Below are 24685 nucleotides of genomic sequence, written 5' to 3' on the forward strand. Positions count from 1 at the left end.
AGCAATTCTGGAATAACTATGCCAGAATGTCATGCAGAAATGCATGCAGGAGCCCATGTGCAAAACAGGGGGTCCAGTCTAAACTTGTGACTTAGTCTGCATCATGGTCAGATTCACTTGGTGCGGTTGGTGAAATGCAGTTTCCCGCCTCTCCCCTTTAAATCGGCAGGTTTAGGGCAGGGCCCAGCAGATGCATTGGTCTCTGAGTGCTGTCGGCCCACCGAAATCTTTACCTTTAGAACAGAGGATGTTCTGTGAACCTAGAATCATTTTCTAGGGAGCATGTTAAAGCCGACATGAGCTTGATGGGTCTGGAGTCTCCCCTGCGACCCAGGAGAACCTGGTGGGCCCCGCCCCGCAGCCAGAATCCAGCCTGCAGCTTCATTCCTGGACCAGAGCAGCAGGGCCTGCACCAGCCATAGCCACCATCTCCTCCAAAATATTTCATAAGACTCTGGAAGCTTCCTTTCACATCCTGAGGACTTCTGGTCTCTCTCATCCTTGGAACCCTCTCTTAGAGCCCCATTTTCTCGCCCCTGCTCTCACGCCTAGGAAGAGGGACCAGGGGGCTGCTTTAGCTGTGCTTCGCTTCAACACAACTGTTCAGCAATCACACCTTTGTTGCTCTGCCTGGCCCCCAACTCACACAGCCCTCCACACTGCCACTCACCACCCGCATCCGCCCAGGACTCAGGTGCTCCCGCCTGAGTGCTGCCCTCCATCCAGTGGCCTCAGCCCTCCTGTTCCCACCCTCTGGGGCCCGCCGCCCAGCTGTGGCCCTCTCGAAACGCGAGATCTGAATTAAAGCATCATTTTTACAGAGTTGAAAACACACTTCTCATACAGAGCATTGGCGCAGAGTCAGAGATGTATTTATCTCATTAGTGAGGGAACCAGCAGATGACAAGTTCTGTCAGGTGTAAGGCCGTAACCTTCAGGTTTTCTTTTTTGACTGTCAAGAATCACTTCCAATTTACCAAACCTCAGTTCCTCTATAAGTTGACATCTCATTTTACAGCCTGAGTCTTAAAGCTACCTGCTACCTTCTAGAGAGTCAGATCATCCTTTCTGGCCTGTTGATCCATGCCCTTAGTGGTGTGTGTGTGTGTCCTCTGAGTTACACCCCTAGACCATTTTTTTTTGGTGGCACTGGGGATTGAACCCAGAGGCATTCTACCTCCAAGCTACACCCCCAGCCCTGTTACATTTTTATTTTTTAAACAGGATCTTACTAGGTTGATGAGAGTCACTACTTGCAGGGCTGCTGGTGAGCCAGCCCTGGAAGCCCCAGAGCCTCGCCTCCACGCCATTCAGGGGGTCAAGCGAGTTGCTAGGCCCAGCCGTGCTCCAAGGGGCGGGACTGGGCCCTAGCTCTCCACAGAGCGGAAGCCAAGACTTTGAAGTCATCTTTAATCTATAATGGGTACCCTCAAAAAGGACTTACAGAGTATTTCTTTCTACGGAACTTTTCCAGAGACATCTTGGGGAAGTAGAGTCCTGGACTGACAACCAGCCATCCATAATGGACAGAGGGCTGGGCGTGGTAGCACACGCTTGTGATCCCAGTACTTGGGAGGCTGAGACAGGAGGATCGGACAGGTTCGAAGCCAGACTCAGCTACTTAGTGAGGTTCTCAGCAACTTAGTAAGACCCTGTTTCAAAATAAGGATAAAAAATAAGGCAGAGGGTGTTTCTCAGAGGTAGAATGCCCCTAGGTCAATTCCTAGCACTAAAAAAAAAAAAAAAAAAAAAAAAGTAAGAAGAAAGAAAAAGGAGGAAAGAAAGAAAGAAAGAAAGAAAGAAAGAAAGAAAGAAAGAAAGAAAGAAGTTGCCAACTTTCTAGGACTCAGGGATAGGATTCAGCTTGGTACAAAAAAATGGAATTCTTGAGTTCTTGTCCCTTTTTCAGAGACACTGAGGCATCAGCCCTGCTTGCTCTGTGAGCTCCGGTGTGATGGACTTGGCTACCGAGGTGAGAGGGAGGGGAGAGGCTGGGCCATGTGCCCTTACTCACTGCCCCTAGACTAATCCTAACTTGAAGAGGTCAGGGCAGGCCAGGTGGGGTCTCCAGAGAGCCCAGTGCCTGCCCCTCAGGGCCACCCGGAGTCACGGGTCCTCTGCACCCAGGGGCGGGCCAGCCAGGGAGGGAGGAAGGCCGCTAGGCTCTGGCCACCAGTGGAGAGGTGGGCGGGGGGCAAGGAGGGTTCTGGCCTTCAGCCAGGACTGTGGGATTTACAATTATCCAGGGGCCTGTAAATACTTCAAGCGGCTTTTTTATTTTCAGGCCATGAGTAATTGAGCCAACTGCATGCTGTATCCCAAAGCCGGGGCCTGCCTCCTACACAACACACACACACACACACACACACACTCACGTGCACACACGCACACACACACTCATCTACGTCTGTTGCATGCACACACACCTGCCCACAAATCACAGAGAAGTACCTTGTATAAAAGGTTTGTATTTTGTGCTAGGCCTGGGCTAGGTGCTCTTTTTCTTTTTCCTTATTAGTGTATTGAAGTCATACATCTTAATGGGGTACCAGACGGTAGAGACGTACATGCACACATCACAAAACTAGCCCTTCCCCAGTTCCCACACGTTCCCTCCCCCGCCCTCCTCATGTTTGGCTTAGTGATCGACTTTGGTATGTTTATAATGTACATTTTAGCCAGGTGTGGTGGCACACGCTTGTAATCTCAGCATTTGAGAGGCTGAGACAGGAGGATCTGGGTTTGTAGTCAGCCTCAGCTACTTAGTGAGGCCCTTTGCAACTCAGTGAGACCCTGTTTCAAAATAAAGAATAAAAAATAGGGCTGAGAGTATAGCTCGGAGGTAAAATGCCTCTGGGTTCCATCTCCAGGACCACATACACACAAAATGAATGTACATCTTGTACATTAGGGGATTTCCCTCTTCCCCTCTCCCACCCCCCTCACTTGGGTCGCCTTATTTGCTCATCTGTAGTTGGCTAGGTGCATTTGATACAGTCTCATTTAAGTCTAACAACTCTTTTTTGGCAGTGTTGGGGACTGAACCCAAGGGCGCTCTACTAGAGAGCTATCTTCCCAGCCCTTTAAAAAAAATTTTTTTTTTTGAGACAGGATCTCACAAAGTTTTTCAGGCTGGACTCAAACTTGAGATCATCCTGCCTCAGCTTCACAAATCATTGGGTTTTTTTGTTTGTTTGTTTGGGTTTTTTTGTTTGTTTGTTTGGGTTTTTGTTTGTTTGTTTTTGCGGTACCAGGGGTGGAATCCAGGGACATTCTACCTCTGAGCTACACTCCCACCCTATATTTTTTTATTCTTTATTTTGAAACAGGGTTTCACTAAGTTGTGGAGGGCTTCACAAAGTAGCTGAGGCTGTCCATAAACTGCAATCCTCTGGCCTCAACCTCCCAAATGCTGGGGTTATTATTCTTTATTTTGAAACAGGGTCTCACTGAGTTGCAAAGGGCCTCACTCAGTAGCTGAGGCTGTCTGTGAACCTGGATCCTCCCGTCTCAGCCTCCCCAATTCTGGGATTACAAGCCTGCACCACTACGCCCAGCCTAACAATGCTTATGGTGGGCCTTATTGCCACCATTGTGTAGATGAAGAAACTAAGCCAAAGGGAGAGAAATTCATTTTTCTAAAAATCTATAGGTAATAAGTAGCAGGAAAAAAAAGATCTTGACTCCCCTGCCTCCTCCCCCGCAGCTGTGGCCCCTCCTCAGGCGCAGAGCAGCAGGCTGGACTTTGTGTCATCATTTTTTGACATATAATAGGGAAATTAAACTTGACTGTATATCAGAAAAAGAAGATGGATAACTCAGCTGATCTATTAAAAACCCTACACAGCGGCTGGACATGGTGGCCCATACCTATAAACCCAATACTTGGGAGGCTGAAACAGAAGGATCAAATGTTGGAGACCAGCCTCAGCATCTTAGCAAAACTCTCAGCAATCTAGCAAGACCCTGTTTCAAAACAAAATAAAAAGGGCTGAGGGTATAGCTAGGGGTCGAATGCCTCTAGAATGCCTCTGGGTTCCATCCCCAATACCACAAAGGAACCCTACATGACTAAAAAGTATACTAGAGCTGGGCGTGGTGGCACAGGCTTGTAATCCCTGCGCTTGGGAGGCTGAGACAGGAGGATGGCATGGGTTCGAAGCCGGCCTCAGCTACTGAGTGAGGCTCTTAGCAACCTTGTTTCCAAATAAAAATATAAAATAGGTCTGGGAGTATAGCCTGTTGGTAGATAGCCCCTGGGTTCTACCCCCAGTACCACCAAAAAAAAAAAAAAGTATACTATATAATCAAACTCCAAAAAACAAACCAGCTGGGGAAATTTTGCTAATGTTAATTGATATAATCTGCATAATATATAAAGAGGTCCTAATTATTTATAAGAAAAAGGCCAGCTGGGTGTGTTGACACGAATTTGTAATCCCAGGAGGATTGAAGGTTCAAGGACAACCTCAGCAGGTTGTGAGACTCTCATCGACCTAGTGAGACTCTTTAAAAATAAAAATAAAGCCGGGCGTGGGGGCGCACACTTGTAATCCCCGCACTTGGAGGCTGAGACAGGAGGATCACGCAGGTTCGAAGCCAGCTGCGTGCGCTGGCTTAGGAGACCCTGTTTCCAAATAAAAATGTAAAAATAGGTCTGAGAGTGTAGCCTGGAGGTAGAAGGGCTTCCAGGAACCCCAGTACCACACTAAATAAATAAATAAATAATAAATATAAAAATAAAAATAGGGCTAGGGGTGTAGCTCAGAGGTAAAATGCCCCTGAGTTTAATCTGCAATACCAACACACACACACACACACACACACACACACACACACACCCATGAGCCTGGTGGCACATGCCTAGAATCCTAGTACTTGGGAGGCTGAGATAGGAGGATAGCAGGTTTGTGACCAGCCTCAGCAACTTAGTGAGGCCTTTTTTCAAAATAAAAAATAAAATAATAAAATAAAAATAGAGCTGGATGTGTAGCTCAGAGGCAGAATGCCCCTAGTTTAATCCCCTGTACCACAAGAAGAAGAAAAAAAGGAAGAAAAGAAAAAAATTGCCAAAACTAATAAATAGGCAAAAGTTGAAGACTGTTCTCAGAAAAAGAGCCATAAATGGATCTTAGGCCAATGAAAATGCTCAACTTACAAAAGACTATTACAAATTTAATTTATTGTGACATTTATATCTGTCAAAAGACTCAATTTCCCATTATGCAAACAAATCCTACAAACAATCCGAATTTAATTTTTAAAAATGGACAAAAAGCCTGTAACAGGCTCTTCACAAAAGCCCATCCACATTGAGAGTCTTCAGAGAATGTAAAGGGAAGTCACGAATCATCAGTGCACACCCGCCTGTGTGGCTGAAATAATAAGACAGTAAGATGGTGAGTGCAGCACAGTGAGATACTTGGATACTCACATGACTTTTATCACGGTAGATTGTTATAATTGTCCTATTATGAATTTGTCAATCTTACGATGTACCTAATTTATAAATTAAACCTTATCATAGGTACATATAGGAAAAAGTACATAGTCTGTCTAGGGTTCAGCGTTATCTGTGGTTTCAGGCACCCGGTGTATCTGGGATGCCATCCTCCATGGAGAAGGGGGACTGCTGAAAACAGAAGCAGTGGCTGCCACATGAATGAGAGAGAGAAAGAGAGAGAGAGAAAGAGAGAGAGAGAGAGAGAGAGAGAGTGTGTGTGTGTGTGTGTGTGTGTGTGTGTGTGCGCGCACGCGTGCGCTGGAACCTTAACCCTGAGCGTGATCATCCAGCCGTGCAGGGCTGCCCTTCCACTGCCCAGTTGGTAATCAAGGCCAGACTGTCACTAGAACACTTCACTAGGGTCATCAAAGGAAGCCAGTGTCTGTGGGATGTGGGCTGCAGGAAGCGCCACCTCCAGGGACACGTTGGGGCTGTTGGTTTGGCCCCCTCCTTGCCTGGATGTAAAGCCTGGGCCTGGGGGAGGCGGATGAGCTACTCTTGGCGGGTGCCAGCACCCCCTGGGAGCACCTGCCTAGGTCCCAGCTCTTGGCTGGGCTCGCCCACACACCCCAGCCCTGCTGGATGGTGGGCTCAACTTTCTACCATCTTTTCTACTGATTCTGGGAGACTGAGGACTCAGGTTGACCTGCCAAACAGAGGGGCTCTCTGCTAGCTGGACAGAGAGCGCCAGCTGCCCTGGCCTCCCGGGTGGGGCTGCCTCCCCCCAACAGCCTTTCTGCTGGTGCCTGATGACAGTCACAGACCAGCAGGGAGCATGGCTTCTAAGTTCAGATGGCTTGACCTTGAGCCTCGGTCTGTGCTTATTTCCCAGTGTTCAGGGGTCACTGTTCTTCCTGCTTAACGTCAAGCATCACGAAATATCGAAATATATCATTTCATGCCTCTGTCTGTTTTGTTTGTGTGTGTGTGTGTGTGTGTGTGTGTGTGTGTGTGTGTGACTGTTGCTGGCAAAAGAAAAAACCTGGCTTCTGTTACTCCAGCTTGGCCAAAAGTGTAACTTTATTTTTAAAAACTGGTTCTTTTTCATTACTCACTTGTTCATTTTTATTTAATTTCTGCCTATTTTTATTCCTTTTTTATTTCCTGGTTTATTAAATTGTCCCTTTATTTGAGCAACCCAAATATATTATTGAAATTTTTTCATCAGATAATCTTGTGATATTAACTTTGTATTACATGTTCCTTCTTTTTTTTTTTTTGTACTAGGGATGGAACCCAGGTACATTCTACCTCCAAGCTACACCCTCAGCCCCATTTTACCCATTTTATTTTTATTTAGAAACAGGGTCCGGCTAAGTTGCTGAGGTTGACTTTGAACTTGCGATCCTCCTGTCTCAGCCTCCCAAGCACGGGGATCACAGGTGTGCGTCACCATGCCCGGCTTTAATGTTCTTTCTTGTTTGATCATGTTGGCTTTCTTCATCAAGGTCAGATTTCTTCATGTACTTAAAACTGTTGGCTTTCACGTTCATTTTGGGTGGTCTATGAAGATGTTCATTGTGCTTTTGAGCCAACATTAAGGTTTTTCCTATTTTATCTGTTCTTGCGTGCTTGGGACAGAGTAGTGCTCAGAATCTGAACTTACAGAGCGCTCTCTTAAGTCCAGCATTCCAGAGTGTATGTGTCATAGAAAGCGCCAGGCTCCCAGCAGGCCAGGGCCCTCCTCAGCCTGGCTCTGCGGTGCCATCTTGTCCACGTTTTTGAACTTGTTTGAGACTCAGTCCTGTCATCCCCTAAATGGGCTCGATGATGCTCTTTTCGTGAGGATTAGGAGAAAGTGCCTGGCAGGGCTCCCCAAATGCTGTTGACTTTGTAATGGATACTATGATCAATTCTCCCACGCAGCCTGAATGGGACAGAGGAAGTTGATCCCCTGCCAACAGGTGCAGAGGAGGCTGCTGGATTTTTAAAACAAACAGACTCTGAACACACATGACTGTTTACATTTAGCACGAGTGGCCCCTTAATCCAGTTCTGTGTGTTCTCCGAGGGAGTGGGCAGGACACACAAAGGCTGGGAATGCGCGCTATTTCTGGAACCAGAGAAAGGGCAAAATTAGCCGCAGGAGCGACCTTCCTGTGGCCGATCGGTCACGACTCTGGAAGCTGGCAGAAACGAACTGAACTGTGCGAGACCTACATCTTTTCAACCTGGGGGGGATAGAGCTAAGGACTCATGTTATTTAGATTCCGACAGACAGTAGTAATAGAAGGCGCGTGTGGAGAGCAGACTGTGCCAGCTCTGAGTTACTCTCTGAGGAGCAGGACAGCAGTTGTTATTCAGTTTGGTTGCCCATATTTTTACTGAAGTGTGTGTGTGTGTGTGTGTGTGTGTGTGTGTGTGTGTGTGTGTGTGTTAAGTTCTTTGCATATTGTAGATATTAATCCTTTACAAAGGTAGTGGCAAAGATCTTCTCCCGTCCTGTAGGCTTTCTCTCTTTCTGCACAGAAGCTTTATGATTTAATGCCATCCCATTTATTCTCATTTTTATTTCCTGAGCTTTCAGGGTCTTATTGAAGAAGTTTCTACCAGTACCCGTATGTTGGAGTGTGGGAACTAAGTCCCCTTGTGGTATAGACACACAGGGGAACTCAGCCATAAAGAACAAAATCATGTCATTTGCAGGAAAATGGGTAGAACTCAGGCATATTATACTGAGATTAGCCAGTCTCAAAAAATGAATAGTTGTATGTTTTTTATATGTGGAAGTAAGATAGAAATTTAAAAGAAGGGCAGCATCGCAGAGAAGAGCAGAGACGCCAATGGAGTGATAGAGGGGGCTTAGGAGAGGGAGGAGGGGACGGAGATGTAAGAGTCGAACAGTTGAAATAATGCTGCATATATCTATATGAAATTACCAAGTCCAATCTCAAAGTCATGTGCTGGATGGGGGAGGGAGAGTGGGACCCAGAGGGAGGCGCTCCAAGAGGTGTGTGCTGTTTTGATCACACTATATCTTAATATGACATGTAATTACTATATATTTGTAATACAGTATACTTCTATTTGGTGCACTGTATTTATTCTGTGCAGCAGTTTGTATTTATTGTATTTGTTCCATGCAGCAGTCACAGAACAGCGAGGACACAGGAGCCGTCCTGGAGGCTGGGGGAACACAAAGCCGGAGGCTCCCCCACGCCCACACGGTCAGAACAGCTGCCAGTGCAGGCCAAAGGACAACTAGCTCTCCAGGGAGAGCAGAGCTATTGAAATGACCATCAGTCTACCATATGCAAAGCCGCTGGTGGGCACCACGCACGAGACACACAAGACACGTGGTTGGAACGTGAGATCCCAGGGGTATGTGCATTAGGGTTTGGAGCCCACGTGGGCTTCATTCCATGGCCATTCTAGCAAGACTTGCCGGTCATCTCTCAGGGCAAAGAGGGCCTCGACAGCAGCGTGCGGGCCTCGGTGTCCTGACTACATGGCAGTGGAAGGCTGCTGGTTTTGACAGCTTTTGCCCACTGAGCGTCTCTCCATGTGCCAGGGCCTCGTAAATGTTATTTTCTTGTCTTCACAATAGCCCTTTTAGGTGGAATTTTTACCTTCCCTTCTCCTTCTTTTGTGGTACTGAGGACTGAACTCAGGATCATTCTACTTCAGGACTACACGCCAGACTTTTTTTTTTTGGTGGTACTAGGGTTCCTGGAAACCCTTCTACCTCCAGGCTACACTCCCAGACCTATTTTATATTTTTATTTGGAAACAGGGTCTCTTAAGCCAGCGCGGCTGGCTTTGAACCCGCATGATCCTCCTGTCTCTGCCTCTCAAGCGCGGGGATTACAAGCATGCGCCACCATGTCTGGCCCAAACCTTTTTTTTTTTTTTTTTTAATTTTTGTTTTGACAGCCGGACGTGATGGTGTACACTTATAAACTCAGCATTTGGGAGGCTGAGACAGGAGGATCGCGGTTCGCAGCCAGCCTCAGGTACTTAGTGAGGTCCTCACAACTCAGAGACCCTGTTTCAAAATAAAGAATAAGCCGGGCGTGGTGGCACACGCTTGTAATCCCCGCACTTGGGAGGCAGAGACAGGAGGATCGCGCTGGTTCGGAGCCAACCTTGCTGGCTTAAGAGACCCTGTTTCCAAAAATATAAAAATAAGTCTGGGAGTATAGCCCCACGGTAGAAGGGCTTCCAGGAACCCCAGTACCACACACACAAAAAGAAAATAAAGAATAAAAGATAGGGTGGGGGGGGAGTGTAGCTTGGAAGTAGAATGCCCCTGGGTTCCATCCCCAGTACTGAAAAAAATTTTTTTTCGGGGGTGGGGGGAACAGGGTCTTGCTAGGTGGGTGAGAGTCTCACTATGATGCTGAGGCTGTCTTTGAACCTCCAATACTCCTGTCTCAGCCTTGACAGTATTGGGATTACAGGCATGTGCCACCATGCCTGGCTTACCTTCAATTTTTTATCTATTTATTTATTTTTTGTTGTTGTTCCTTTGGTTTGGTACTAGGGACTTAAATCCAAGAATGTTCTACCTCTGGGCTACATCCCCAGCCTTATTTGTTTTTTCTTTCTCTCTCTCTCACACACACAACACCAGGATCAGATGATTAAAGAAGATAATGAAAGAGAAAACCTTATTTATTATAGAACCAAAAAAGCATAAAATATTCAGGAACAAACTAAGAAGAAATAGGTGAATATGTAGGAATTCTAACCTAACTGTCAGGGGTTGTTTACCTAATTAAATAATCACAAATTTTTAAATAATTTAAATATTTAAATAATCACAACTATTTAAATAATCACAAATTTAAAAAATGGTATCTAATAGGCAAGCTTGGTTCTAAAAGCGGTCGCCTATTGGGCTGACTTGGAATTCACCGTCCCGTGAGTGCAGCTGATGTGAGGGCAGTGTCTGGTCCCAGGAGAGGTGGTGCTGCCTTCGGGCCCCAGGGGTCTGGTCCCCTGGGCTGTGAGTCTGGCAGCTGGTATCACTGTGGTGGCTTGGCTGGTTGTCCCTTCTACCATAATTTTTTCTGTAATAAAAGCTTTGATCTGCTGGAGTGTCAAGTGTCAATATTTGCTACCAGTAAAATCATTAAATCCTCTGTGAGGAAAACTTTATAACACTCTCAAAGGCATAGAGTAGACTTGGACCGAGCAAAGACATCCTTTGTTCTTTGATGGGATAACTCAATGCCATAAAGACTCAATTTTCCCCAAGAATATATATAAGTTTACATGACCCTAATAATACACCACATTTTTTCCCCCTAGAGAAGTGGATTCTGGAGTTCCTATGAAAAATAAACTTGTATGAAAAGCTACAGACTTTCCCAGAAAAGAGCTGTCAGATAAGAAATGCTATTATAAAACATCTATAATTAAAACTGGTAAATGAATAGAATTAGAATAAAATAGAAAGTCCAGAATTAGATTTAAGTGTACATGGAAATTTAGCACATGATGAAGATGGTATCTCAAATCTTGAAAGAAAAGCTGTTCCTTTTAATAAGTGGTCCTGGAACAACTGGATGGCCGTTTGGAGACAGACAAAATTGTATCCTGTCTCACACTGTACATCAGAATAAACTCCAGATGGAGAAGGCATCTTAATGTAAAAAAATGAAATCATACAGGTATAGAAGACATGAGAACTTAAAAAATAATCTCAATGTAGAAAATCTTTTTCCTGACCGGGCGTGGTGGCGCACGCTTGTAATCCCCGCGCTTGGGAGGCTGAGACAGGAGGATCGCGCAGGTTTGAAGCCAGCCTCAGCTACCTAGTGAGGCTTCCAGCAACTTAGTGAGACCCTGTTTCCAAATAAAATACATATATATAAAAAGAAAAGGTCTGGGAGTATAGCCCAGAGGTAAAAAGCCTCTGGGTTCCACCCCCAGTACCACCTAAAAAAATAATAATAATAATAATAATAATTCTAGGCTCTAAAGAAATAAATCATATTAAAACCTTTCTTTTGAAAAAGAGTGAGAGGAAAAAAGTATAAATTCTTTACAGAAAGAATCAGCTAATAAATGTAGAAAGATTGTTACAACTTGTAATAAGTGACTCTGTCAAGGATCATGAATTTGTTAATTTAAAAAGCCATTGAGTAAATTACTATTGGCTACTTACATGGCCTTAAAATATAAGCACAAAGATTGTTTCTAGTTACAAAGGGAAGAAGATGACATCTGCTTTAAGCAAGCAAGACAACTTATCATTGCCAATAATGGAACAAGCCAGTGGGAAATACATGACATCACCTATGTAGTGTTTTTGATACAATTTTTTTTTCAGTACTGGGGATGGAACCCAGAGGCATTCTACCTCTGAGCTACACCCCCAGCCCTATTCTTTATTCTGTTTTGAAACAGGGTCTCACTGAGTTGCAAAGGGCCTCACTAAGTAGCTGAAGCTGTCCCCGAACCGTGATCCTCCTTTGTCAGCCTCCCGAATGCTGGGACTACAAGCAGGCGCCACCACGCCCGGCTTTCTTTCTTTGGTTATTAGAGGAAACTTTTTAGTCGAGCATGGTGGCACACATTTGTGATATCAGTAACTGTGAGGCTGAGACAAGAGTATCGCAGGTTCGAAGCCAGCATCAGCAATTTAAGGAGCTCTTGTTTCCAAATAAAATATAAAATAGATCTGGGGGTGTGGCCCCTGGATTGTATCCCCAGTAACACACACACACACACACACACACACACACACACACACACACACACATACACGTTCATAAGGTGTGAAATCCATGCAGAAAAGAACACGTTATAAAAATGCAGCCTGAACTTTCCACACAGTGAGCACACCCATGAAATCCCGCCCTGTTCATGAGGCAGAACATTCCAGCAGTTGGAGCCTCTTCAGGGCTAGGCTAACATTCAGCCCGAGGGTCGCCTGGGGCATGCTTTTTTCTTTTTATATGTACTTGGTATACTTATTCTGTCAGCACACATTGTTTGAATACCTTTCTGTGTGCCAAGCACCCTCAAATACTTGTTGCATTCCATAGTGACAATTGTCCTTCCTGCTCAGTGTGCACCTGCCACGCCAAAGGCTGGGGAAATGTTGACATCTTTTTTAGTTAAATAACAGAAGGGTCGAGCTGGGTATGGACGTACTTGCCTACAATCCTAGTACTTGGGAGGCTGAGATAGGAGAATAGAAGGTTCAAAACCAGCCTTGAAACTTAGCAAGGCCCTCAGCAGCTTAGTAAGTATCTGTTAAAAAACAAAAAGCGCTGGAGCCGGGCGTGGTGGCGCAGGATTGTGATCCCCGCGCTCGGGAGGCGGAGACAGGAGGATCGCACGGGTGCGAAGCCAGCCTCAGCTGCTGAGTGAGGCTCTCAGCAACTCAGTGAGACCCTGTTTCCAAATAAAGTATGAAATAGGTCTGGGAGGATAGCCCGGAGGTAGAAAAGCCCCTGGGTTCCACCCCAGTACCACATACACAAAAAAGTGCTGGAGTATAACTCAGAGATAGAATGCCCCTGGTGTAATGTTTAATGAAGGAGGAGGAGGAGGAGGAGGAGGAGGAGGAGGAGGAAGGAGAAGGAGGAGGAGGAGAAGGAGGAGGAGGAGAAGGAGGAGGAGGAAGAGGAGGAGGAGGAGGAGGAAGGAGGAGGAGGAGAAGGAGGAGGAGGAGGAGAAGGAGAAGGAGGAGGAGGAGGAGGAGGAGGAGAAGGAGGAGGAGGAGGAGAAGGAGAAGGAGGAGGAGGAGGAGGAGGAGAAGGAGGAGGAGGAGGAGAAGGAGAAGGAGGAGGAGGAGGAGGAGGAAGAGGAGGAAGAAGAAGGAGGAGGAGGAGGAGGAGGAAGGAGAAGGAGGAGGAAGAGAAGGCAACAACGACTATGCAGTAGGTCCAGAACTTTGCCGGCACCACTGTGAGAACAATTCTCCAGTTTCCAATGCGCATGCTCCAGGCAGAGTTGACGTCACCAGCGATGGGCAAGTGACCCACCAAAGCTCAGCCAAGGAGACGATCACAGTTTCTGGCCACAGGTTGGTTCACGAAGAGACTCTTGACTCAATCAGAGCAAAGAAACGTAAGGACGATTCTGTTAGGGTCACTGGGAGAGGGTCACGCTCATTTTCTTCTGTGAGTTGGGAGGATGTGGACATGGAGATGCCGAGAGCCACTCTGCGGCTTCTGAAGGGTCCCCACGGCTTTAGTGTCCATGACATCGGCTGAGGCCTCCGCTGCCTCTTCAACACAACCCAACCTTCCGTTCTGTCCACTCCTGCTTCCTTCTACATGTGTCAACCCAGGCCTGCTTTACTAATCCCGTACCTCACTCTAGCTCAACGTCCCCTTCCTGGGAAACCCAATTGATAGGAGATATATATTTTCATAACTCCTGGTCCAAAGCAAGCCACAGGACCTAGAATTTCTCTCCCACAAGGCTGTTCATAGAAACCCTGACCTTCCACTGCCTTCTGCCTTATAGTGGACCCTGAAGAAATTCTCTGACCTATCTTGCCAATAGTAGATCACAAGACCTCTCTTTCAGAGGGATCCTGCCCCGTCCCCGGGGGAGTGAGCACTGCCCTTAAAGGACAAGAGGCTGAGCAGGCAGGCGCATGGGTCTCACCACTCCCCCTCCCAGCAGCAGGCTGTGCCCCTCTCGTCCAATGACCTTCCTCCAGTTGCTCATGGCTTAACCACGCCTATGCAATTATGGGGTGCATGCCTGTAATTCCAGTACTTGGGAGGCTGAGACAGGAGGATCTCAGGTTTGAAGCCAGCCTTAGAAATTCAGTGAAACTCTCATCAGCCTAGCAAGACGCTGTTTTCAAATAAATAAAACAGGGCTAGGAGTGTAGGTTTGTAGCTAGGAGGTAGAATGCCCCCAGTAACACATACACAGTTACAATCCCAGTAACACACACAAACACACACACACACACACACACACACACACACACACACGCACGCACACACACACACACCAATCAAATAAAACCCAAGGAAGAGGTTAGTAGAGTTTTTTGACAGCTGAGCATGTGGAAGCTTCTGGCAAGTGGGGAGGGGGCCGCTGCATGTCCACAGCAATGGCAGCTCCAGGCCCAGGGCCCTCCAAGACCTCACCCTACACAGTTCTTCATCTAGCTGTTGACTTGTCTCCTTTACAATATGCTTTATTTACTTGTTTTTGATACTGGGACTTGAACCCAGAAGTGTTCTACTTCTGAGCTACACTCCAGCCCTATTTTTTTTTTTTTTTTTTTTTACTTTGAAACAGTCTCACTAAGTTGCCGAGGGTCTCACTAATTTGCTGAGGTTGATCTCAAACCTGTGATCCTACTGTCTCAGCCTCCCATCTCAGCCTCCCAAGCACTGGCATTACAGGTGTGCACTGTCCCACCTGGCTTAAGATATAATAAGCTGGTAAATGCATTTTTTTAAGTTCTATGAGCTCCTCTGCCAAGTTAATTGAGGCTGAATAGGAGCTGACGGCAATCCCAATGTATTGCTGTCTGTCCAGAGTTCTGGAAGCCTGGCTGGTGGTGAGCATTCGGGACCTGATGCTGTCTCTAAGCGGATAGTGTCAGATTGAATTGGATTGGAGGACGCCCAGCTGGTGTCCACTGCAGAGCAAATGGCTGCTGGCCGGTGGGGAGGACTGCCCCACCTTTGGGGATGACGGAGCAGTGAGTCATGCGCCCGCAGTCGGAGAAGCCGAGCTGTTTTCCCGCTCCGTCATCGCCAGCGTTGGCTGACCTCGTGCCAAGCACTCACATACATGATTCACTGCACAGCTGGACGCTGAGCCTACAACGTACCACCCCCACAGTGTTGTGACTCCCACCCCCACAGACCTCATTTTACAGTTGGGAAGCTGAGGCACACGGCAGTGAGGGAAGGTGTCGGGGTTGTCAGCTACTAATCGATACAGCCAAGGATTCCTTGAGTCAGTTTGCCCTTTAGAATCTGATTCTCAAGCCGTCCCTAACCATAGCGCTACAAGCAAGCCCAGGGCAGAGACAAACAGCAGTCCAGACTTCCAGGTCTCTGCAGTTAACATTCTCGGGTTGAATCAAAGAGACGAGCACACGTGGGAGCGGGGCACATCTCAGCGATGCTTCTAGACTCTGCAGCCCGGTGCTCCCGGTGTGCCAGAGCCAAGCATGGCACGGGAAGGATGGATGAGGACACACTGGCCCGGGACCACATGGCCACGTAAAATGTGATTTTTACCAGCGAGGCGCCTCCTGCTCTCCCTGGGGCTGGGTAGCGCCTGCCTGCCTCTTCCCGGCCTCCGATGGAGGCACCCCGCACCACTCTCTGACGTTTCTGGTCATCTGTGATCACAGAGCGCTCTCCTTTGTGTATCTAGGTTTAAACTTTCTTTTTCTTATAAAACACTAGTCTTACTGAATTAAGACCCACCTTAATAACCATATTCTTTGATACAGGGGATTGAACCCAGGGGCATTCCACCTCCAAGCCACACCCCAGCCCTTATTCTTTATTTAGAAACAAGGTCTCACTAAGTTGCCAAGACTGGCCTTGAACCTGTGACCCTCCGGTCTCATCCTCTCAAGGCCTGGGATTATAGGTGTGTACCACCATGCCTGAGGTGACCATATCTCAATTTGATTATATCTGCAAAGACCTTATTTCCAAAAAAAAGGTCACATTTGCATGTATGAGGGGTTAGGATTTCAACATAGCCTTTGGGGTGAACACAGTTCAACCCACAACACCCCGTGAACATTTGAGACATGCTTATTTTTTGCCTCCTTGGGTAGGTTCCTAGGGAGAGTGGAGGAGAGTTAATTGGACATGTATTAAGATCTTCTTCCCTCTCCAGTCTCTACAGGCTTTCCTTGAGAGTCTTTAAATCCCCAGAAGTCAAGTTCTCAGGGAAAGTGTCCAAGGAGCAGGCAGTCCTTTACCCCTACTGGATCCCTCACCTAAAAAGATCAAACTAGCCAGGTGTGGTAGCACATGCCTATAATCCCAATAATTTGGAGGCTGGGACAGGAGGTTTGCAGTTTCAAGGCCAGTTTCAGCAACTTAGCAAATTTGGTGAGACCTTGTTTCAATGAACAAACAAACAAGAAAGAAAGGTCTGGAGATGTGGCTCGGAGGCAGAATGCGCCTAGATTCAATCCCCACTACCTAAAACAAAACAAAAACCCCAAATCAAAGAAGACCATAGCTGCCCGCTGCCTTTCCACTCTCTTGGGCCTCCAGCTCTCACCAGGTTTGGGTTCTCTGAGCTCCCGGTGTCCTGTGATCAGGTCAACAGACTGGCATATCACAGTCCCATGTGCAGAGGTGACTCTGAGCTCAGCCGTCACAGCAACAGGGAAGGAAAGCTCTGCCACCCCCACTGGCTCTGTGAGCTTCCTCATTCCGGGGTACCCCTCCACCAGTGCTCTCCTCTCCCCTGTCCACCTGCTCTGATTGTGTGTGCTCATCCTGGAGCTCCTTCCTACAGAGGGTGGCTGACATCGCTCCCCCTTTCAAGAGAAGACCGGGTTATCATTTTCCAATGGGAAGTCCAGGAAAAAGAGCCAGCGATGGCTCGCAGAGCCCGATCACACGCCAGATGTCCGGGTCCCACGTGTCTCCCAGTTAACCCTCACCGTGACCTTGATGTTCCCATCACACGGGGACACAGAGGTGCCGAGTGCTAAAGGGACTCATGTCAGGGGCCAGCAGACCTGGCTTTCTGCGAGGGGTCTCCTGGGTGTGTGTGGGGCGGGCTGGCTGGGGGATGGTCAGAGCGGCCACGCCAGGGAGTCGCCCACTCCGCCCAGCTGTGTGGGTGCCACTCCGTGAGGTCAGCACATCACAGGCTCTCGCTGTTCCTGTCATGCTTGCTGTCTCCCTGGCATGCGGAGGCCTCCGGTGTAGCCTTCCATAATGGTCACCTGATCCCGGGAGCCGGTGGGCACGCAGCCTGGGATGTTTATTCTCTGATGACCAACTGGCCTGCCAGGCAGACTGGCCTGTGATAAGAGAAGACAGAGGAGGCCCCGGGGGAAGGGCCAGAGAGAGCAATCCCCTCTCTCCAAGAAGTGCTGTTTGGCTTGGCTGGGGCCTCTGAATGACAGTGACATTCCCCAGGGATTAGGCCTGTCCTGTGGAAGCTGGGTCTCCACAGGGGGTGCGGAGCCCCAAGGAACTTAAATCATGCAGCTGGCCACCGGCTTACATTTCTCCCCCACATTCATGTCATGCCACCGTCACTTCCCATCCCCCCTCCCAGGAAATTCAGTTGCAACTAACTTTATAACCTGGGGCGGCCCCGGACCATGTCCTGCCTTGTTTTCTCTTGGAAATAGAAGTTGGCAGCAGAGCTCAAAGCCCCGCTTTTCCAGGAAGCTCGGGAAGCTCGCAGGCAGCCCCATCCTCTGCTCTGGCCACTGGAATCCTGGAGCAGTCAGCTCTGGGTTTGGTGCCAGGGGCTGATCCCCGGGTAGAAGGACAGAGCTGCGGCCCCTGTGGCTGGGGCCGACAAAGATGCAGATGTCACTCCCAGTTTGGGATAACTGCTTTGTTTTCCAGGGACTTTGGATACAACCAGTGGTCCAGAACCTGGATTCCCTGACTCTCAAGCCACTGCCTCTTTGACTATAGTATAACACCTGTGGGATGTAGTAGGGGACGAGAGAACTGGCTCCTAAATTCCCTACCGAGGAGAGGGGGCTGAGCCTCGCCCTGCAGCCAATGAGGGACGTCCTCTGAGTTGTTAGGCAGAAAAGAGCCTCCTGGGTCATGGCCTTACTTTGCTCAGCTAAAGTTCCCTGACCGTCTCCTTCAAATTCAAATGTGCATCCAGTTCCATGAGTAACCATATTATTTTTAAACAGCATCCTTCAGCCGCGGACTCTCCTGAGTTTTCAGCGAGAGAGAGGCGATCTCTTGCAAATCCAGGGCAGGATTTTATTTTATGATTGTTTTGAAACATCTGCAGAGATCCCACAGAGTTCTAGTGAAAGATTATATGCTGGTTTGGAAAGAGATCTGACCGATAGATAAAGCTCACCTGAGGAGAGTAGAAAGGAGAAATTCAGGAGCCCCGCGCTTGAGAGCCTGAGACAGGAGGATCGCACAGGTTCGAAGCCAGCCTCAGCTGCTTAGTGAGGCTCTCAGCAGCTTAGTGAGACCCTGTTTCCAAATAAAATAGAAAATGGGTCTGGGAGTATAATCTGGAGGTAGAAAAGCCTCTGAGTTCCACCCCCAGTACCACCAAAAATATAAAAAATATATAAAAAAAAAGAAAGGGGAAATTCAGTAAGGGTAGAGAGATGGGAAGCCAGAGGATGGGACTGTGGAGACAGCAGGGGGTTTAGAGAGGGGTGCCCAATGTCAGAAGCCCCGTTTCACAGAAAAAACCACCAGGCAGAGTGGATATAAGTTCAATTCTAGAAGGAACATAGATGGAGACTAGATGCACAACTCCTCTCACTACTGGAGAAGTAGCTGGACTTCTTGGAGCTACAGTTTGCTTATCTGTAAAATGGGCATAAAAGGATTAAATGAGAAATGTGTGTTTAAGACAAACTGGTAGGGTACTATTCAAGAAATGGTAACTTGTTATTGTAACCCAGATAACAGTTAATGTTCTAACATCAGTAAGATGCTTAATATGTATCCGTAACTGTCAAACTAGTAGACTGCAGTTGTATCAACAGGACTGCTGGCAACTTAGTGATTTAATTATCTGTCTTAGAGTCCTTAGGATACAGCAAGGGTAGATTGCGTCTGGACGATACATTGTTCTGTGTTCTTCCTTCATTATTTCCGATACATTTTTTTATTTTAAAATAAACATCCTAGCTGGTGGTAGCACATGCCTGTAATCCAGGTACTTGGGAGGCTGAGACAGGAAGTTTTCAGGTTCTAGGCCAGCCTCAGCAAGTGAGTGAGACTCTATTTAAAAAAAAAAAAAATAGGGCTGGGAGTTTAGTTCAAAAGGAGAATGTTCCTGGATTCAATTCCCAGTAACACACACACACGCGCGCGCGCACACACACACACACACACACACTTTCTCTCTCTGTCTCTGTCTCTGTCTCTCCTGTTAAGGTACTAATGTTATTTGAAAAATGAATCATTAAGTTTTGTTGTCACTAGTTAAAAATAACAGTGTCCACAGTAAAACGTAGCATACGCTTGGTAAACTTTAAATATTCAAACAATATAAAAGATCACAAAAGGGAAAGGGTTGCCGGGCGTGGTGGCGCACACTTGTAATCCCAGCATTTGGGAGGCTGAGACAGGAGGATGGTGGTTCATGGACAGCCTCAGCTACTTAGTGAGGCCCTCTGCAACTCAGTGAGACCCTGTTTCAAAATAAAGAATAAAAAATAGGGCAGGGGTTGTAGCTTGGAAGTAAAGTGCCCCTGGGTTCCATCCCCAGTACCACACACACACACACACACACACACACACACACATACACACACACACAGGGTTTTGCCCTGTCCCAAACCAATTTCCAGAGGCACTTGCTATTACTGATGAGTTACTTGCATACATTTTCAAAAATGTTTAATATTCTGATTTTATATAAATTTAGTCATATTAGAATGCTGTTGAAGCACTTGTCTTTATTTTCTAGCACTTCTAGGAAGGAAATTTCTCTTCTACTATATAGAAATCTGCCTCCTCTCTTTTGAGGATTACATTGCATTTGTTTGTAACTAAGAACTAGGAAAACATCTTTTTTTTTTTTTTGTGGTACTAGGAATGAAACCTAGGGGCATTCTACCTCCGAGCGATACCCCCAGCCCTATTTTTTATTCTTTTTTTGAAATAGGGTCTCACTGAGTTCCAGAGGGTCTCACTAAGTAGCTGAGGCTGTGCTCAGCCTCCCAATGCTGGGATTACAAGCATGTGCCACCACGCCCGGCTAACCCCCAGCCCTTAAATGATTTTTTTACTTTGAAAAAGGGTCTCTAAATGGCTGAGGCTGGCCTTGAACCTGTGATCCTCTTGTCTCAGCCTCCCAAGTACTGAGATTACAGGGGCAGGACACCACCCTAGGTCCGTGGAACTAGGAACCATGGTTATGTAGCAGTTTCTCCTGCTCTCATTGTTTCTAGTAACAGTGGGGTGATCAGCTCCCCGCTCTACCCCCTGCTTTGATTATTTTGCCACAAAGAAACCCCATAGGATAAATTCCTAGAAGGTTAACTGCTGAATCTATTTTCTTTATTGCGATTTTAATAGATAATTCCAATGCACTTCCAAGAGATGGCAGCAGCCAGCACTTACACTTTTTAAAAAAAATTCAACCCGGAGACATTTTACCTCTGAGTGAAACTCCCAGCCCTTTGATGATTTTATTTTGAAACAGGGTGTCACTAAATTGCTGAGGTTGGCCTCAAACCCGCAATTCTTCTGTTTCAGTCTCCTAAATGCCAGATTTCAGGTCTGCACCACTGCTGGCTCACTTTCATCCGGTACCGAGTGGCTCAGTTTTACCAACTCTGGCCATTATCAAACTTTACAGTCTACTAATTAAACTGTCATTTATGTAACGACAGCAGTAGCGTACAAAACGGAGTAGCAGCGTGTCAGACGCTCTCGTCTGCAGAGAGGGCCGCTCAGGATCTCCCCGGAAGCCAGGGAAGTAGAGAACTGCACGCCGGCATCTCCCCTCTGCTCTTTGCTAGCCCAGCTACCATGGGCAGGTTCTTCAAGCTTCTCTGCAGAATAGTGATATTAAATGAAACAAGGCATGAGGACAGAGCCTGGAGCCCAGGAAACATTTATTAATATTATGAAACTAGCCAGAGTACCGGATTCTCAGCAAGTGTGAGGATAAGATTATTATAACTGAGACCTGGGTTCTAGTCCCTCCCCGACCCGATTGCTTCATTTGTTTACATTTTTATCATGCTGCTAATTTAGATTTCTCCCAGGAATCTACTGATCTGGGTTGACATGAGCGGCAGAGTTGAATCACAAAGCAGGTGGCATTTTATATTCACTGGAAGATGTAAGTAACCTCATCACAAAAGAAGACAGGTGACATTTCAGCTCCAATTCCATCATGGAGACAGTGACCAAAGAGAGGGGCGAGAGGGTGGGCTGTGGGGACAGAATGACCTACCTTGGTCCTGCTTCTGATCCTTGAAAGCAGGGTGAGCCGGGCATGGTGGCATATGCTTGTAATCCCAGTCCTTGGGAGGCTGAGACAGGAGGATTGAAGGTATGAGGCCACCCTCAACAATTAAGAGAGGCTATCAGCAACTTAGCAAGACCCGGTTGTAAAACAAAAACAAAAAAAGAAAAGAAAATGGGGCTGGGGGTGTAGCTTGGAGGTGGAATGTCTCTGGGCTCAGTCTCCAGTACCACCATTACCACCACCACCACCAACAACAAAAAGGCAGGTTAATCTTGAGCAAGTCCTCTTACAACGGAGACTCAATTATACTCTATAAACACAGATAAGGAGGTAGCTGCCTGATGGGGTGACTGTGAGTATGGTTAGATAACTGCGACAGCTCAAGCAGCGGACTCGAAATGTTCAATATATTAGACAGCAATAGCCTGACTGTAGTCTGTTTGTAGGTTAAGGGGGACAGAGTGTGGGTGGGGGGGATAGGAGGTATCCCAGGCCCCTGAAGTGGGTGACTCAGCCTTTGCTGCCCTTCTGCAGCTGGGAAGTCCAGCCCTGGGGTGTGAGGGCAGTGACCCAGTTAGAGTCTCTATACTTTCTCATTTTTCATTTCTTTTTTTTTTTTTTCTGGAAAGAATTGAAAAAAGAGTAAATTCTAAAAGCATATAGCCAGGTGTGATGGCGCACGCTGGTAATCCCAGCTTTCGGGAGGCTGAGTCAGGAGGATCACACAGGTTCGAAGCCAGCCTCAGCTACTTAGTGAGGCCTTTTGCAACTCAGTGAGACCCTGTTTCTAAATAAAGAATAAAAAATAGAGGCTGGGTGTAGCTTGGAGGTAGAATGCACCTGGGTTCCATCCCTAGTACTGCAAAAATAATAAATAAATTAATTAATTAAATAAAAGCACATTTAAAGAACTGTTAATGCACGTAATGTGTGACTCGCAAAATGGCAATTAGTTTATTTGGTATTACCCTGAAAGCCTGTTTTGGGAATGGGAGACCGGCCATGGACTGGTTCCAGATTTTTAATGCAATGTTGCCCTCTCCCTTTGAATCTGCTCCCATTCAAATTTCAGTAACTGCACAATATAAAATATACACATTAAGCTACCATCATAGAAGTTGGGTTTTGGAAAAAAAGACCATTTTGTGAATCATTCATTTTTCTCTAGTTTTATCTTGAAAATTCCAAATTTACAGAAAGAATCCAAGAAAAGCTCAATGAATGTAGACTCACCTACCATTTCACATTTTGTCGTACGTGCTACTACATTATTTTTTGAGAGGCAGAGAGCTGCATCTTGAAACAAGATAAATTTATATAATATTGCTCTTTCTCTCTCCCCCTCTCAGAAAATGTCATAAGAATCGTGTTATCACAATAGCAGGGTTGTGATTTCCAGACACTCGGCTTCCTGGAGTTTGAAATCTGTTGTTCTGTTTGGCTACAATATTGGAATATAAAGGAGGATGCCTAATACCTGTCACACTGGACACCTCCTACAGAAAGTATGCAGGAAGTGTTACCCCACCCGCAGGCTGGCTCGGAGCCAGGGTCTCATCGCTCCTCGTTTAAGGAGTATTTGTCACAGCCATCCAGAAAGCATCGCTTCCCTGGTAAATGGCAGAGTCAAAAACAGGTCTGTCTTTATGACTACAAAGCTCTCTGCCTGGAGGTTTTGGAGGATTCTCTGAGGGAGGATTCAGTGCAGGAATTTGGAAAGAAATTTTAATCTCCGGGGAGAGTTACACCGTTACTTTCAGATAATTTCCTTCTACCCCGGAAGGCTGGGGGGTGGGGATGGAGTGGGGGTAGAAGATGGAGTTAGATGGAATTTATAATCAAGAATTTAGTGATAGAAACTAAAGATGACAGATGAACCAACCTCTCAGAGAACCCGACAAGACTAGTTCCCACAGCTTCTGGGTGGTCCTGTGTCCTGGGCCAAATCACCCCAAGGCCTCCTCACCTGTGATGGAGGCGGTCGTCAAACGCTGTTCACCTGGGCGGGGGCGGGGCCCAACTTTGGATATGTGATGATTGGCCTTTATGATACCAGGAACTGGTGGCATCTGTGAGAGGAGAGAGGAAAAGGCGCGGGAGGGAAAGATGAAAGGGAGGAAGCGAGGTGGTCTCCTGGCCGGGAAGTTGACAGTAACTCCTGTAGACAGAGAAGACAGCATCTTCCAGGGAATTCGGTTAGTTTCTGGGTCTCTGCGAACCTGTCCCCATAATTTCCCTTCGCGTGGCCACGGTGGGAGCGCAGCACCACGCGGGGCCCTCAGCAAACTCCTCTCTAGGCCGCGGGGCGTCTGGCGAGCGCCCCGAGTCCACAGTGCCAGTGGCGGCTCTCCTGGGGGGTTTGCTGGGGGCCGGGGTTTGACCCCCGCGAGCCGCCGGCCCGGCGAGGAGCTCCTGGCCGGGTCAGTGCTCAGCCGCTGGACACTTCTGTTGGCCCAGGCGCTCCCTCGAGCCCCTCCGCGGGCCGGGGCATCGCGCCGCACCTGCCCCATCACCTGGGCGGGCAGCGAGGCGGGCGCAGGGGGACGGCGAGGACCAGCCGAGGCGCTGCCCGTGAGCGCTTTTTTTTTTTTTTTTTTTTTTTAAACACCTTTACTATGTCCTCTGAGATCGGCCGATAAATAGCCAGGGCAGCCGGTCTGTGCGCTCGCGGGGCCTTTCACTAAAAAGAAACAAGGAAGGCAAAAGCCACGGTGCCCGCCCGCTGCGCCTGGGGACCACTGAAGCCGGCAGGGGGCCTGGTGGACACCTGAGACCTGGGGTCCCGGGTCCCTCGGCCTGGGAGGCTCGGGCCGGGCCCCCCGCGGGGCCGGGTCTCTGCCCCCTCGGCCGGGCCCGGCTCCAGCCCGCAGGATGCCCGGGCGGCGCACCTGGCGCGGGCGATGCGCGCCGGGGGCCGCGGGCACGGCGGGGCGGGGGCGTCTCGCCACCGCGCGCCGGGACCCCGGGACCCCCGGACCCCGGGCCGGGGCGCCCGCCGCTCCTCCGGCCGCGCGCCCCGAGCTGGCCGCGGCTCCCCCGCCCCCGCCGGCCGCGGGCGAGGCGCAGGGGGCGGCGCCGGGCACCGCCGGCCTCCTCCCCGCCCCTCGCGTC

Source organism: Muscardinus avellanarius (genome assembly GCF_963383645.1).
Source record: "Muscardinus avellanarius genome assembly, chromosome: 4".
In the NCBI taxonomy this organism is placed as follows: Eukaryota; Metazoa; Chordata; class Mammalia; order Rodentia; family Gliridae; genus Muscardinus; species Muscardinus avellanarius.